The 11935-nt window shown below is 48.5% G+C and overlaps 1 long non-coding RNA gene across 2 annotated transcripts in view; it reads left to right on the top strand.

The window, feature by feature from the left end:
• LOC111545856 overlaps window positions 1-8819 on the top strand; it is a 12249-nt gene extending 3430 nt beyond the window's left edge. Inside the window, exons 2-3 of one of the 2 annotated variants that reach the window (XR_002732567.1) lie at window positions 5411-5568; window positions 7730-8819. This is a non-coding gene — a long non-coding RNA (uncharacterized LOC111545856). Of the gene's footprint in view, window positions 1-5410; window positions 5569-7629 lie in introns of both variants that reach the window. The other variant, XR_002732568.1, reaches the window with a different exon arrangement.
• The last annotated feature ends 3116 nt before the right edge of the window (window positions 8820-11935 follow it).

The following is an 11935-nucleotide window of genomic DNA, read 5'->3' as shown; positions in this document are numbered from 1 at the left end:
TATTTATTTATTTATTTATTTATTTATTTATTTATTTATTTATTTATGACGGAGTCTCGCTCTGTTGCCCAGGCTGGAGTGCAGTGGTGAGATCTTGGCTCACTACAACCTCTGCCTCCCGGGTTCAAGTGATTCTCCTGACTTAACTGCTCGAGTAGCTGGGACTACAGGCATGGGCCACCAGGCCTGGCAATTTTTGTATTTTTAGTAGAGATGGGATTTTGCCATGTTGGCCAGGCTGGTCTTGAACTCCTGACCTCAGGTGATCCACCCGCCTCTGCCTTCCAAAGTGCTAGGATTACAGTCACAAGCCACTGCGCCCGGTCCACCAGCCTCCTTCTAGAGCTGAAACTGACTATGAGAAAATGTGGGCCTGCATCAGAAAATCCATTCATTCATATGCTCATTCACTCACTATCTACTAAGCAGCACGCTGTGCCATGCCCTGTTCTTATCCTGAAACATAGCAGGAAAAAGAGACAAAGCTTCCTGCCATCATGGCCTCTATGTTCTAGTGGAGGGAGATGGACAGTAAGTGAAAAACTGCGTACGTTATATACTTTATTAGAGGTGGCAGATACTAAACAATGGAGAAAAATAAAGGCGGGGAGACAGAGAGTCCCGGGAAAGGCGGTTTGTGATATAAAATAAGGGGAATGGGCATGGTGGCTCACACCAATAGTCCCAGCTCTTTGGAAGGCCAAGGCAGAGGGATCGCTTGAGTCAAAGAGTTCAAAGCTGCAGTAAGCTATGATTATGCCACTGCACTGCAGCCTGGGCAATATAGCAAGATCCCATCTCTAAGAAAAAACAAATTAGCCTGGGATGGTGGTGCACATCTATAGTCCCACCTGCTTGGGGAGGCTAAGGCAGGAGAATTGCTTGAAACCAGGAAGTGGAGGCTGCAGAGAGTTATGATCATGCCACTGCACTCCAACCTGCGTGACAGAAGACCTTGTCTCTAAAAATATAAAAAATAAAAAACAGCCAGTCATGGTGGCTTCACGCCTGTAATCCCAGCATTTTGGGAGCCTGAGATGGGAGGATCACTTGAACCCAGGAGTCTGAGACCAGCCTGGGCAATACAGTGAGACCCTGTCCCTACAAAAAAATAAAAAAAAAATTAGCTGGACATGGTGGTGCCTGTAGTCCCAGGTACCTGGGAGGCTGAGGTGGGAGGATCATTTTAGCCCAGGAGTTTGAGGCTGCAGTGAGCCATGATCACATCACTGCACTCCAGCTAGGCAGCATAGTGAGATCCTGCCTCAAAAAAGAAAAAAGAAAAGAAAAGAAAAGAAAGGGTATTGTTGACCAAGCCAGGATCCAGGCTGTATCATGGAAGTGACTGTTGGTGGCAGGGGGATGGGCAAAGGAGATATCACACCGGGTGTCGGGGCTCATGCCTGTAATCTCGGCACTTTGGGAGGCCGAGACTAGAGGATCAGTTGAGCTCAGGAGTTTGAGACCAGCCTGGGCAACATAGTGAAACCCCATCTCTACAAAACATACAAAAATTAGCTGGGCATCATGGTATGTACCTGTGGTCCCAGCTACTTGGGGGACAGAGGTGGGATAGTTGCTTGAGCCCATGAGTTTGAGGCTGCAGTGTTCTATAATCACGCCACTGTACTCCAGCCTGGGAGTTGGAGCAAGACCCTGTCTCAAAAAATAAAAACATAAATAAATAAAAAGATCTCCAGCTGCTGTACTGGGAATGCTGAGGACTGAGTGGGGCAGACACAGGGAGCCCCGCTGGTGCCAGAATCCAGGCCAGGTGGAAGCGGCAGATGAGAAAGAATGAGGCTTAGGGTCTAATTGGAAGGTGGAGTTGCCAGGATTAGCTGACGCTTTGGATGAGGGTTTGTGAGAAGAGCTGAAGTCAGGAAGGATTCTAGAATTCTGGGCTCAGGTCACTTGCTGGATGAGGAGCCATTAACTGAGAAAACAAAGCAAGTTTTGAGGGTGAAGAAGGGAAGTTGTGTTGTAGACATGTTACATGTAAGCTGCCTGTTAGACACCCAGGCAGGGCGTGGGAAAGATGAGCCTGGAGTTCACGGGGAAGGCTGGGATGGAGACGTCAGTGCGGGAGTCACAGTTCCAGAGGCGCCATTGCTGCCACCAGTCGGGATGAGACCACCTAGGCTGGGAGGGAGAAGAGGAGGGGCCTGTATCCGTCTCCCAGGGCTGCTGTGACACGGTGTCACAAACTGGGTGGCTTCAGACAACAGGAGTTTATTGTCTCACAGTTCAGAAGGCCAGAAGTCTGACGCTGAGGTGTCAGCAGTGCTGCTCTCCCTTCGAGGCTCTGGCTGGAGCCTTTTCTTGCCTCTTCCCAGCTCCTGGAGGTGGCTGGCCATCCTTGGTGTCCTTGGCTTCAGCTGTTGTCACATCCTGTTCTTCCCATGTGTCTCAGTCCTCTTGTAATAAGGATGCTGTAGGCATATTGGATTAAAGCTGAATCCTGCTCAGGTAGGACCTCATCCTAACTGGTAATGACCCTATTTCCACATAAGGTCTGAGTTACTGGGGATAGGATTTCAATACATCCTTTTTATTGTTTTATTTTTATTTAAAGACATTTTTAGGTTATGCTTTTTTTTTTTTTTTTTTTTTTTTTTGAGACGGAGTCTCGCTCTGTCACCCAGGCTGGAGTGCAGTGGCATGATCTTGGCTCACTGCAAGCTCTGCCTCCCGGGTTCACACCATTCTCCTGCCTCAGCCTCCTGAGTAGCTGGGACTACAGATGCTTACCACCACGCCCAGCTAATTTTTTGTATTTTTAGAAGAGATGGGGTTTCACCGTGTTAGCCAGGATGGTCTTCATCTCCTGACCTCATGATCCACCCTCCTCAGCCTCCCAAAGTGCTGGGATTACAGGCGTGAGCCACCATGCCTGGCTAGGTTATACTTTTAAATTTTATTTTTATTTTGTATTTATTTATTTTTGAGACAGAGTCTTGCTCTGTTGCCCAGGTTGGAATGCAGTGGCATGATCTTGGCTCATTGCAACCTCCAACTCCTGGGCTCAAGCGATTCTTGTACCTCGGCCTCCTGAGCAGCTGGGATTATAGGTGTGTGCCACCATGCCAGGCTAATTTTTGTATTTTTTTTTTTTTAATAGAGACGGGGTTTCACTATGCTTCTCAGGCTGGTCTCGAACTCCTGGCTTCAAGTGATCTGTCTGCCTCAGCCTCCCAAAGTGCTGGGATCACAGGCATGAGCCATTGTACTTGGCTTGGTTATCCTTTTTTATATGGTGAAAAAAGTACACAACCATAAAATAGACCATCTTCACCATTTAAACAAAAAAATTTTTTGAGACAGGGTCTCACTACGTTGCCCAAGCAGGAGTACAGTGGCTATTCGCAGGTGTGATCAGGGCTCACTGCAGCCTCCAATTCCTGGGCTCACGCGATCCTCCTGTCTCAGCCTCCTGAGTAGCAGGGACTACAGTGTGTGACACTGAGCCCAGCCCCATCTTCACCATTTTTCAGTGCATAGTGCAGTGGCATTAAGAACATTCACATTCTCTGCAGCCATCACCAGGATCCATCTCCAGAAACTTTTCATCTGCCTGAACTGAAACACTGCACCCAGTGAACACTAGCTCCTTATTCTCCCCCGCCCCTGCCCTGGGCAGCTGCCATTCTGGTTTCTAGCTCTATGAATTTGACTTCTCTAGGGATCTCATCTAAATGGAGTCATACGGTCTTTGTTTTTTTGTGTGTCTGGCTTATTTCACTGAGCATAATGTCCCCAAGGTCAGTCCACACTGTAGCAAGAGTCAGAATTCCCTTCCTTTTAAGGACTCTGTGATATACATCAACGGCATATCCTTTCCAAGGACACGAGTCAACCCGTAACAGTGTCCAGGGCCTGAGTCTTGGTCATTCCAAGGATTTTAGGGGCCATAGACATGGAGAGGAAGGAACCAGCCAAGAAGCTAGAGGAAGCGTGGTGGTGAGGTTGGAGGGGAAAGAATCATGAGTGCCTGCGGTGGGTATCAAGACAGGGTTGCCTGGGGACCTGAGCGTCCATATCTGGAAGCAGGAAGATGGCTGAGGGACAGGCCCAGGCGCCCAGGGGTAGGAGCCAAGGTGGCCGTCCCTGGGTTTTCTCCTTCTTGTCTCTGTGCCTCTGAAATAAAAAGCAGGGTCGCCAGGTGAGAGAGAGTCGGAGAGATGGTGTGGGTGGGCGAGGGACGAGGAGGAGGCCCGGACTTGTGACCCAGGAGGGGGCAAGTGGACGGGCAGGGAAGGAGGTTTGACCGATGGAAATCATGCCGGCTGTGGACCTGCTCTGTGCCAGGAGCCATACCAATGGCACGTCCACGCTTTCTCATTTCATTTTCCCAGCTCTCTATGTGGCGTCTGTCATTTTTATTTTCCATTTTACAGAGGTGGAGACTTTAAGGCTGAGGAAGGTGCCGTGGTCTCAATGTGTGTGCCCCTCAAATGCATGAGTTGAAACCTAACCCCTAAGGTGGTGGCATGAGGAGGTGGGGCCTTTGGGGGTGACCTGGTCATGAGGGTGGAGCCCTCAGGAATGGGATTCGTGCCCTTATGGAAGAGGCCCCAGAGAGCTGTCTTGTCCCTTCCACGTGAGGATGCAGAGGTGTGGTGCTGTCTAAGAACCAGAAAGTGACCCTCCCCAGACACTGAATCTGCTGATGCCTTAATCTTGGACTTCCAGCCTCTAGAACTGTGAGAAATCAATCTCTGTTGTTTTTCTTTACTTTTTTTCTTTTTTGAGACAGGGTCTCACCCTGTCGCCCAGGCTGGAGTGGCTGGCACAATCACGGCTCACTGTAGCCTCAACCTTCCCAGCTCAAGCGATCCTCAGATTCCTGAGTAGCTGGGACCGCAAGTGTGCACAACCACACCTGGCTAATTTGATTTTGTTTTTCATGTTTTATAGAGAAAGGGTCTTACCGTGTTGCCCAGGCTGGTCTCCAACTCCTGGGCTCAAGTGATTCTCCCAAAGTGCTGGGATTACAGGCATGAGCCACTTTGCCTGGCCTAATCTCTATTGTGTTTTATTTTTATTTTTAAATTTTTTCCCTTTTACTACATATGTAACAAAACTGCACTAATCTCTGTATTTTATAAGCTACCTAGTTTATGGTATTTGTCTCAGCAGTCCAAACAGACTAGCATAGAAGGTGATAAACTTTCCTTTGATTATATAACCTGTAAGACTGACCACCAAACAATCCTGTCCAAATCCCGAAAGAAGCCTGAAGACTATTTTTTCAATTACAAAATTACATTTTTTTCTCTCTATAAAAATACTAAAAGTTTATTTCAGAAAATTACAAAATTCAAAGTAAGGTAAATATGAAAAAAATTTAAATGCTTATAGTTTCACTACCCAGGAATAATGACTGTTAAATGGGGTGATTTCCTTGCAGTAGTGTTTTTTATACATGTTAACTGGCAGACGTGATGCTGTGTGTTCAGCAAATCCTGTTTCCTTACTCCTCCGACATGCATCTAGACTACATTTCCCAGCCTTCCCTGCAAGGAGAGTGTCACATGACTGAGTCTGACCAATGGAATGTGGGAGAAGGTAATGTCCCTTACTTATCAGCCTGTTCCATAAAATCTTTTATTACTCCTTCAAGTTCTCTCTTCTTTGGATGCTCTCAGGATGGGAAGGACCCAGTGAAGGACTTCAACACCCTAGTGAGAAGCCAAGCTGCTAGATGGAAGAAACCGGGGTTCCCAAATGAGCCAGTAGAGTCCAGACCCCTCCCATGCCATGCTGCCCCACATTTGGTAGTGTCTTGGGGAGAAATGAACCTTAGTTGTGTTAAGCCATTGAACTCTTGGAGTTGTTGGTTAAAGCAGTTAGCCTTACACAGCAACGTCACATAAATATTGGAATCATATTACAGATACCCTTTTAGGCAGGCCAGGGGCGGTGACTCATGCCTGTAATTCCAGCACTTTGGGAGGCTGAGGCAGGCGGATCACTTGAGGCCAGGAGTGCAAGACCAGTCTGGCCAACATGGTAAAACCCCATCTCTACTAAAAATACAAAAATTAACCAGGCGTGATGGCACGTGCCTCTAATTCCAGCTACTCGGGAGGCTGAGGCAGGAGAATCACTTGAATCCAGGAGGCGGAGGTTGCAGTGAGCTGAGATCATACCACTGTCACTCCAGCCTGGGTGACAAAATGAGACTCTGTCTCAAAAAAAAAAAAAAAAAAAGACACCCTTTTAGGCTGATTTATTATTATTGTTACTATTACTTAACACTTATCACAACCTTTCACCATATTAGTAAATCACTTTCTTTTTTTCTGAGACAGAGTCTTGCTCTGTTGCCCAGGCTGAAGTGCAGTGGTGCAATCTGGGCTCACTGCAACCTCCGCCTCCTGGGCTCAGGTGATCCTCCCACCTCCACCTCCCAAGTAGCTGGGACTACAGGTGCCTGCCACCATGCCCAAGTAATTTTTGTATTTATTTATTTATTTATTTATTTGAGATCGAGTTTAGCTCTTATTGCCCAGGCTGCAGTGCAGTGGCGCGATCTTGGTTCACTGCAATCTCCGCCTCCCAGGTTCAAGTGATTCTCCTGCCTCAGCCTCCCGAGTAGCTGGGATTACAGGCATGCACCACCAGCCTGGCTAATTTTGTATTTTTAGTAGAGACGGGGTTTCTCCATGTTGGTCAGGCTGATCTCAAATTTCTGATATCAGGTGATCCGCCCACCTTGGCTTCCCAAAGTGCTGGGATTACAGGCATGAGCCACTGCACCCGGCCTGATTTTTGTATTTTTGGTAAAGATGGGGTCTCACCATGTTGGCCAGGTTGGTCTTGAACTCTTGGCCTCAAGTGTTCCGACTGCCTTGGCCTCCCAAATTGCTGGGATTACAGGCATGAGCCACCATGCTGGGCCCATATTATGAAACCACTTTTGACAGCATAATTTTAATGGTTGCGTAGAAGTCCATTATCATTATTTATGACCCAGTCCCGTGTGGATATGTAGGTTGCTTCTGACATTTGTGTTTGTATGTCATGCTCCAGTGAACATCTTGGTGATGAACTGGGTGGCCCCATCTGCAGATGCCCCTGTGAACTTACCTTGGTTTCCTACCTAAGCCTCTCCTGTAGGGTGCCCTAACTCTGCAGAAACTATCTGTAGAAATGAGTGTAGGGGGCCAGGCACGGTGCTTCATGCCTACAATCCCAGCACTTTGGGAAGCCAAGGTTGATGGACCACTTGAGGTCAGGAGTTCGAGACCAGCCTGGCCAACATGGTGAAACCCCATCTCGAACAAAAATACAAAACTTAGCTTGGTGGTGGTGGCACGAGCCTATAATCCCAGCTGCTTGGGAGGCTGAGGCAGGAGAATCACCTGAACCTGGGAGGCAGAGGTTGCAATGAGCTGAGATTGCACGATTGCATTCCAGCCTGGACAACAGAGTGAGACTCTGTGTCAAAAAAAAAAAAGAGTATAGGGTGTACGAGGTGAAATGTACGTTCTTGGGCTGAGTTGTGTGAAAAGCCTGGATTTTCCAGATCTGATCTCTTTTTGCCTTGTGCCCCCTTTCCTGCTGATGTCTTGGCAGTTGGAGGAGGAGGGGTGACAAAACCAATCTCTTTTTTTTTTTGTAAAGTCGTCTCTTACAGGCAAATATGTGGTCCGTTCAAAGGACTATCCCTTGTAAGAGTGGTTTCTCTGCACTGGGGGGATCTCCCTCCTATTTCCTTTTGAAGATGGTGTTTGGCTGTGTGGAGAAGCTTTCATGGGCCGGGAAAGGAGTCTCTTGCCCTACCTGCCATCGCTGGACCTGCTCAGGAGTGGTGGGTCTGGTCTACCCTGGTCTCTGGGCACCGCATCCACGTTCTCTGAGGCTGACTGGACTCTGCTTCGCCCTGAAAACTTCCAATTCACAGCCAATCTTCTTCCCATATGTTGTTTTTTTCTGTGGCTGCTCTAATAAAGTCCCACAAACCCGGTGGTTGAAAACCACAGAAATGTGTTCTTTCACAGTCCCAGAGGCCAGAAGTCTGAAACCAACGTGCGGGCAGTGCCGTGCCTCCTCTGAAACCTCTAGCGGAAGATCCTTTCTTGCCTTTCCGGCTTTAGCCCTAGATTTACAAATGCATCACTCCACTCTCTGCCTCCAATGTCACACGGCATTTTCCTCTTCTTGTAAGGACACCACTCATATTGGATTAAGCCCCACCTAATGACCTCGTCTTAATTATATCTGCAAGGACCCTATTTCCAAATAAGGTCACATTCACAGATACTGGGGGTTAGGGCTGCAGCATATCTTTTTGGGGGACACATTTCAACCATAAGACTATCCCATTCAGCTCCTGGGTTTCCTCCACTCAGCTGCAGGGGTTGGGGGGTCTCTGTGAGACTGTCTTCAGCCCCTCTGCCTGGGGACTGGGGACCCTCAGTCATTTCAGTCTGCTGCAGCCTGGCCACACTGGGTGCAACGTCAGGCCTAAGGTGAGCCTTGCAGACCCCTTAGGATGCATCCTGGGGACACAGGCACCAGCTCCGATGTCCTCAGATTCCCCAAACCTATCTGAATCTTTCCACTGCCCCCAGGCCCCTCACACCTGACCTCCAGCTTCCCTTCCTCTCCTCCTGCCCTGAAAGGGTCTTCCACTCCCCGCTGCTGTCTAGCAGGGACTCTCCTTGTGTCACAGTCCCCTTCCTCCCTAGTCAGAAATGCAGATGGTATCCACACGGCTCTTCATGGGACCAAACGCTTCATGGTTTAAATTTTATGGTAGGAGAGATGCTGGGGAGAGAGAAAATGTACTGAAATTAGCGACAGGGGAAACACTGCAGGAAAGATTTCCAAAATTCAATATGCCTGTTGAAATGGTTTTGACGTTGAGCCCTATTTGCCGTGACCTTTTTTGTTTGTTTGTTCTTTTTTTTTTTTTTTTTTTTGCGATGAAGTCTCGCTGTGTCGCCTAGGCTGGAGTGCGATGGCATGATCTCAGTTCACTGCAACCTCCACCTCTTGGGTTCAAGCAATTCTCCTGCCTCAGCCTCCTGAGTAGCTGGGACTACAGGCATGCACCTCCACATCATGCTAATGTTTGTGTTTTTAGTAGAGACCGCGTTTCACCATGTTGGCCAGGCTGGTCTTGAACTCCTGACCACAGGTGATCTGCCCACCTTGGCCTTCCAAAGTGCTGGGATTACAGGGGTGAGCTGCCACGCCCGGCCTTGCCTTGATCTTTGAAAGGCAAACCCTGGCCTTGTTTCCTCTCCCAGCCCAGTTACCTGCTTAGCCAGCCCAGCCATGCTTCCCAGTCAGTCTCCCACCGCTCCAGGCCTCTTCTGGCCCCTTGGCACACGTTCTCATTTTTCTGGAACACTCTTCCCCCGTCCCTTTCCCTGGACAATTCCTCCTCATGCTTTGGGTCCCAGCTTGTACAATACTTCATCCGAGAAGCTGTCCCCTATGCCCCAGATACATGACCCCCACTATGGGCTGCCTGACACCCACCGCACTTGTGGCTGTGTGTTTTACATTGGTGACCCTCAGTGGACCACAAACTCCATGAGGGCAGAGGCCGTGTCTATTTTATTCACCTCTGCTGTTCCCACTACTGGCACTTGGTAGTGACATAGGGTGGGACTGGACTCTGGAGGCAGACCTTGGACACTGGACCAAATTGAGGACTAGCTAAAACAAGCCTGGGGTAGAAGCACCTCTTCATAAGGCTTGCCCACCAGTGTGCCATGCCAGTTTACCATTGGCATGGCAACACCCGGAAGTGACTGTCCTTTCCGTGGCAACAGCCCAATGACCCGGAAGTTACCACCTTTTCCCTAGAAATTTCTGCATGAACTGTCCCTTAATTTGCATATAATTAAAAGTGGGTATCCATATGACTGCAGAATTGGCTCTGAGCGGCCATTCTGGGCACACAGCCCAGCAGGGAGCCCTGCTCTGCAGGGAGCAGTTCCTCTGCTGGGCTAGGCATGGCCGCTTTAATACAAGCTGGCATCTAACACCACCAGTTCACCCTTACATTCTTTCCTGGGTGAAGCCAAGAACCCTCCTGGGTTAAGCCCCAATTTGGGGGCTCACCTGCCCTGCATCAGTAGGAACCCACCAAGTGTGGGAAGAAGGAATGGAAAGCAGCGGAAGTGATGCCATCATTCTGTATGATGTTGACTCCGTGGACGTGCCAGCATGCAGCTGTTATCGACCTACAAACATGGCAACTACTTATGACCAAAGCCCTCCTCAAGCCCCCACTTTTTGTAGATCCCCATCAGCTTGTCTGCTGGGGAGGGGAGGCTGCAGATGGTCTGTCATTTACTGGGAATCTCCTTTCTCCTCTCGAGTTGACAACTGACCCTCTCAGGCTCAGCCAGTTCTACCTCGGGGGAGAGCGTGAGTGTGCGATGAAGTAGCTCCCATGGTTTAGCAAGCTGCTCTCCACACCCTCCCTCCACACCCTGGTGGGTTTGCTTCATGCATCTTGTCTTAGAGCAGCTTGGAGACTGACCACTATTTGAGCTGGGGTAGAGCAGCGGTTAAGATCAATGGATTTGGTGTCAAACAGTCCCCAGCATGGGGCCTGGCACACAGTAGGTGTTCAATAAATGCTTATGGAATTGTGAAAAACAGATTGGGATTTGTGTCACAGCTCTGCTACTTATTGGCTTTGAGACCTTGGGCAAGTGACACATGCTCTCTGAGCTCAGCTCCTCCCATGGTATCCAGGGGCCCCCAAGGCCAGCCTCACCCAGATACCTTCCCAGCCTCATCTCTGACTGCACTCCTGTGCTTCAGCCAAACACATCACTTGCTGTTTCTGTTCCAAGCTCACCCGTCTTCTAGACTCCTTGCTCCTTTCAAGCCGGCCCTTGCACCTGGACCGATTTTTACCAAATGAGGTGATGTGTGTCAAAGCACATTGGCGATGGATGGCTACTATCAAAAAAACAGAAAATAGCTAGTGTTGATGAGGATGTGGAGAAATTGGAACTCTCGGGCATTGCTGGTGGGAATGAAAATGGTGCAGCCGCCGTGGAAAACAGCATGGCAGTTCCTCAAAAAAAGTAAAAATAGAATTACCATATGATCTAGCATTTCTACTTCTGGGTATATACTCAGAAGAATTGAAAGCAGGGTCTCAAAGAGAGATTTGTGCACCCATCATCATAGCAGCGTTATTCACAATAGCCAAAAGGTGGAAGCATCGATGGGTGGATGGATACGCAAAATGTGGTGTAGACACTCAAGGGACTCGGATTCAGCCTTAAAGAGGAAGGAGGTTCTGACACACGTTGCAGTGTGGATGAACCTTGAGGATATTATGCTAGTGAAATAAACCAGCCCCCAAAAGTTAAATGCTGTATGATTCCACTTACACAAAATACTCAGAGTCATCATAATCACAGAGACAGAGAGCGGAAGGTGGTTGCCAGGGGCTGGAGGGAGCGAGTAACAGGAGTGAGTGTTTACTGGGGACAGAATCTCAAACTATAAAGATGAAAACTTTCTAGAGATGAAAGTGGTGATGCTTACACAACCACGTGCATGTACCATGCCACTGGACTGTACACGTAAAATGCTTGCAATGGTAAATTATGTGTTATGTGTATTTTACAAGTGAAAAAAGACAACTTTGATAATTGCCTGTGCCAGAAGCCACCATGCCCTGGCTTAGCGGGACAGAGGAGCCAGCCCCTGGGAACAGACTCCTACCCTTGAGAAAAGGCTAAGACCCATGTGATGGGCTCTCCCCAGGCACCCCTTGCCCTCGGCCTTCCCTCATCCTGGCCTTGCCTCTTGGCTCCCTGAATCAATCTCCTCTTCTTTTCTTTTCTTTTTTCTCTTTTCTTCTCTTCTCTTTCTTTCTTTCCTTTCTTTCTCTTTCTTTCTTTCTTTCTTTCTTTCTTTCTTTCTTTCTTTCTTTCTTTCTTTCTCT

The sequence above is a fragment of the Piliocolobus tephrosceles genome, chromosome 14 (genome assembly GCF_002776525.5).
Source record: "Piliocolobus tephrosceles isolate RC106 chromosome 14, ASM277652v3, whole genome shotgun sequence".
Classification (NCBI taxonomy): Eukaryota; Metazoa; Chordata; class Mammalia; order Primates; family Cercopithecidae; genus Piliocolobus; species Piliocolobus tephrosceles.
Note: the sequence above shows the minus strand (reverse complement) of the source record. Positions and strands in the feature narration are given on the sequence as shown.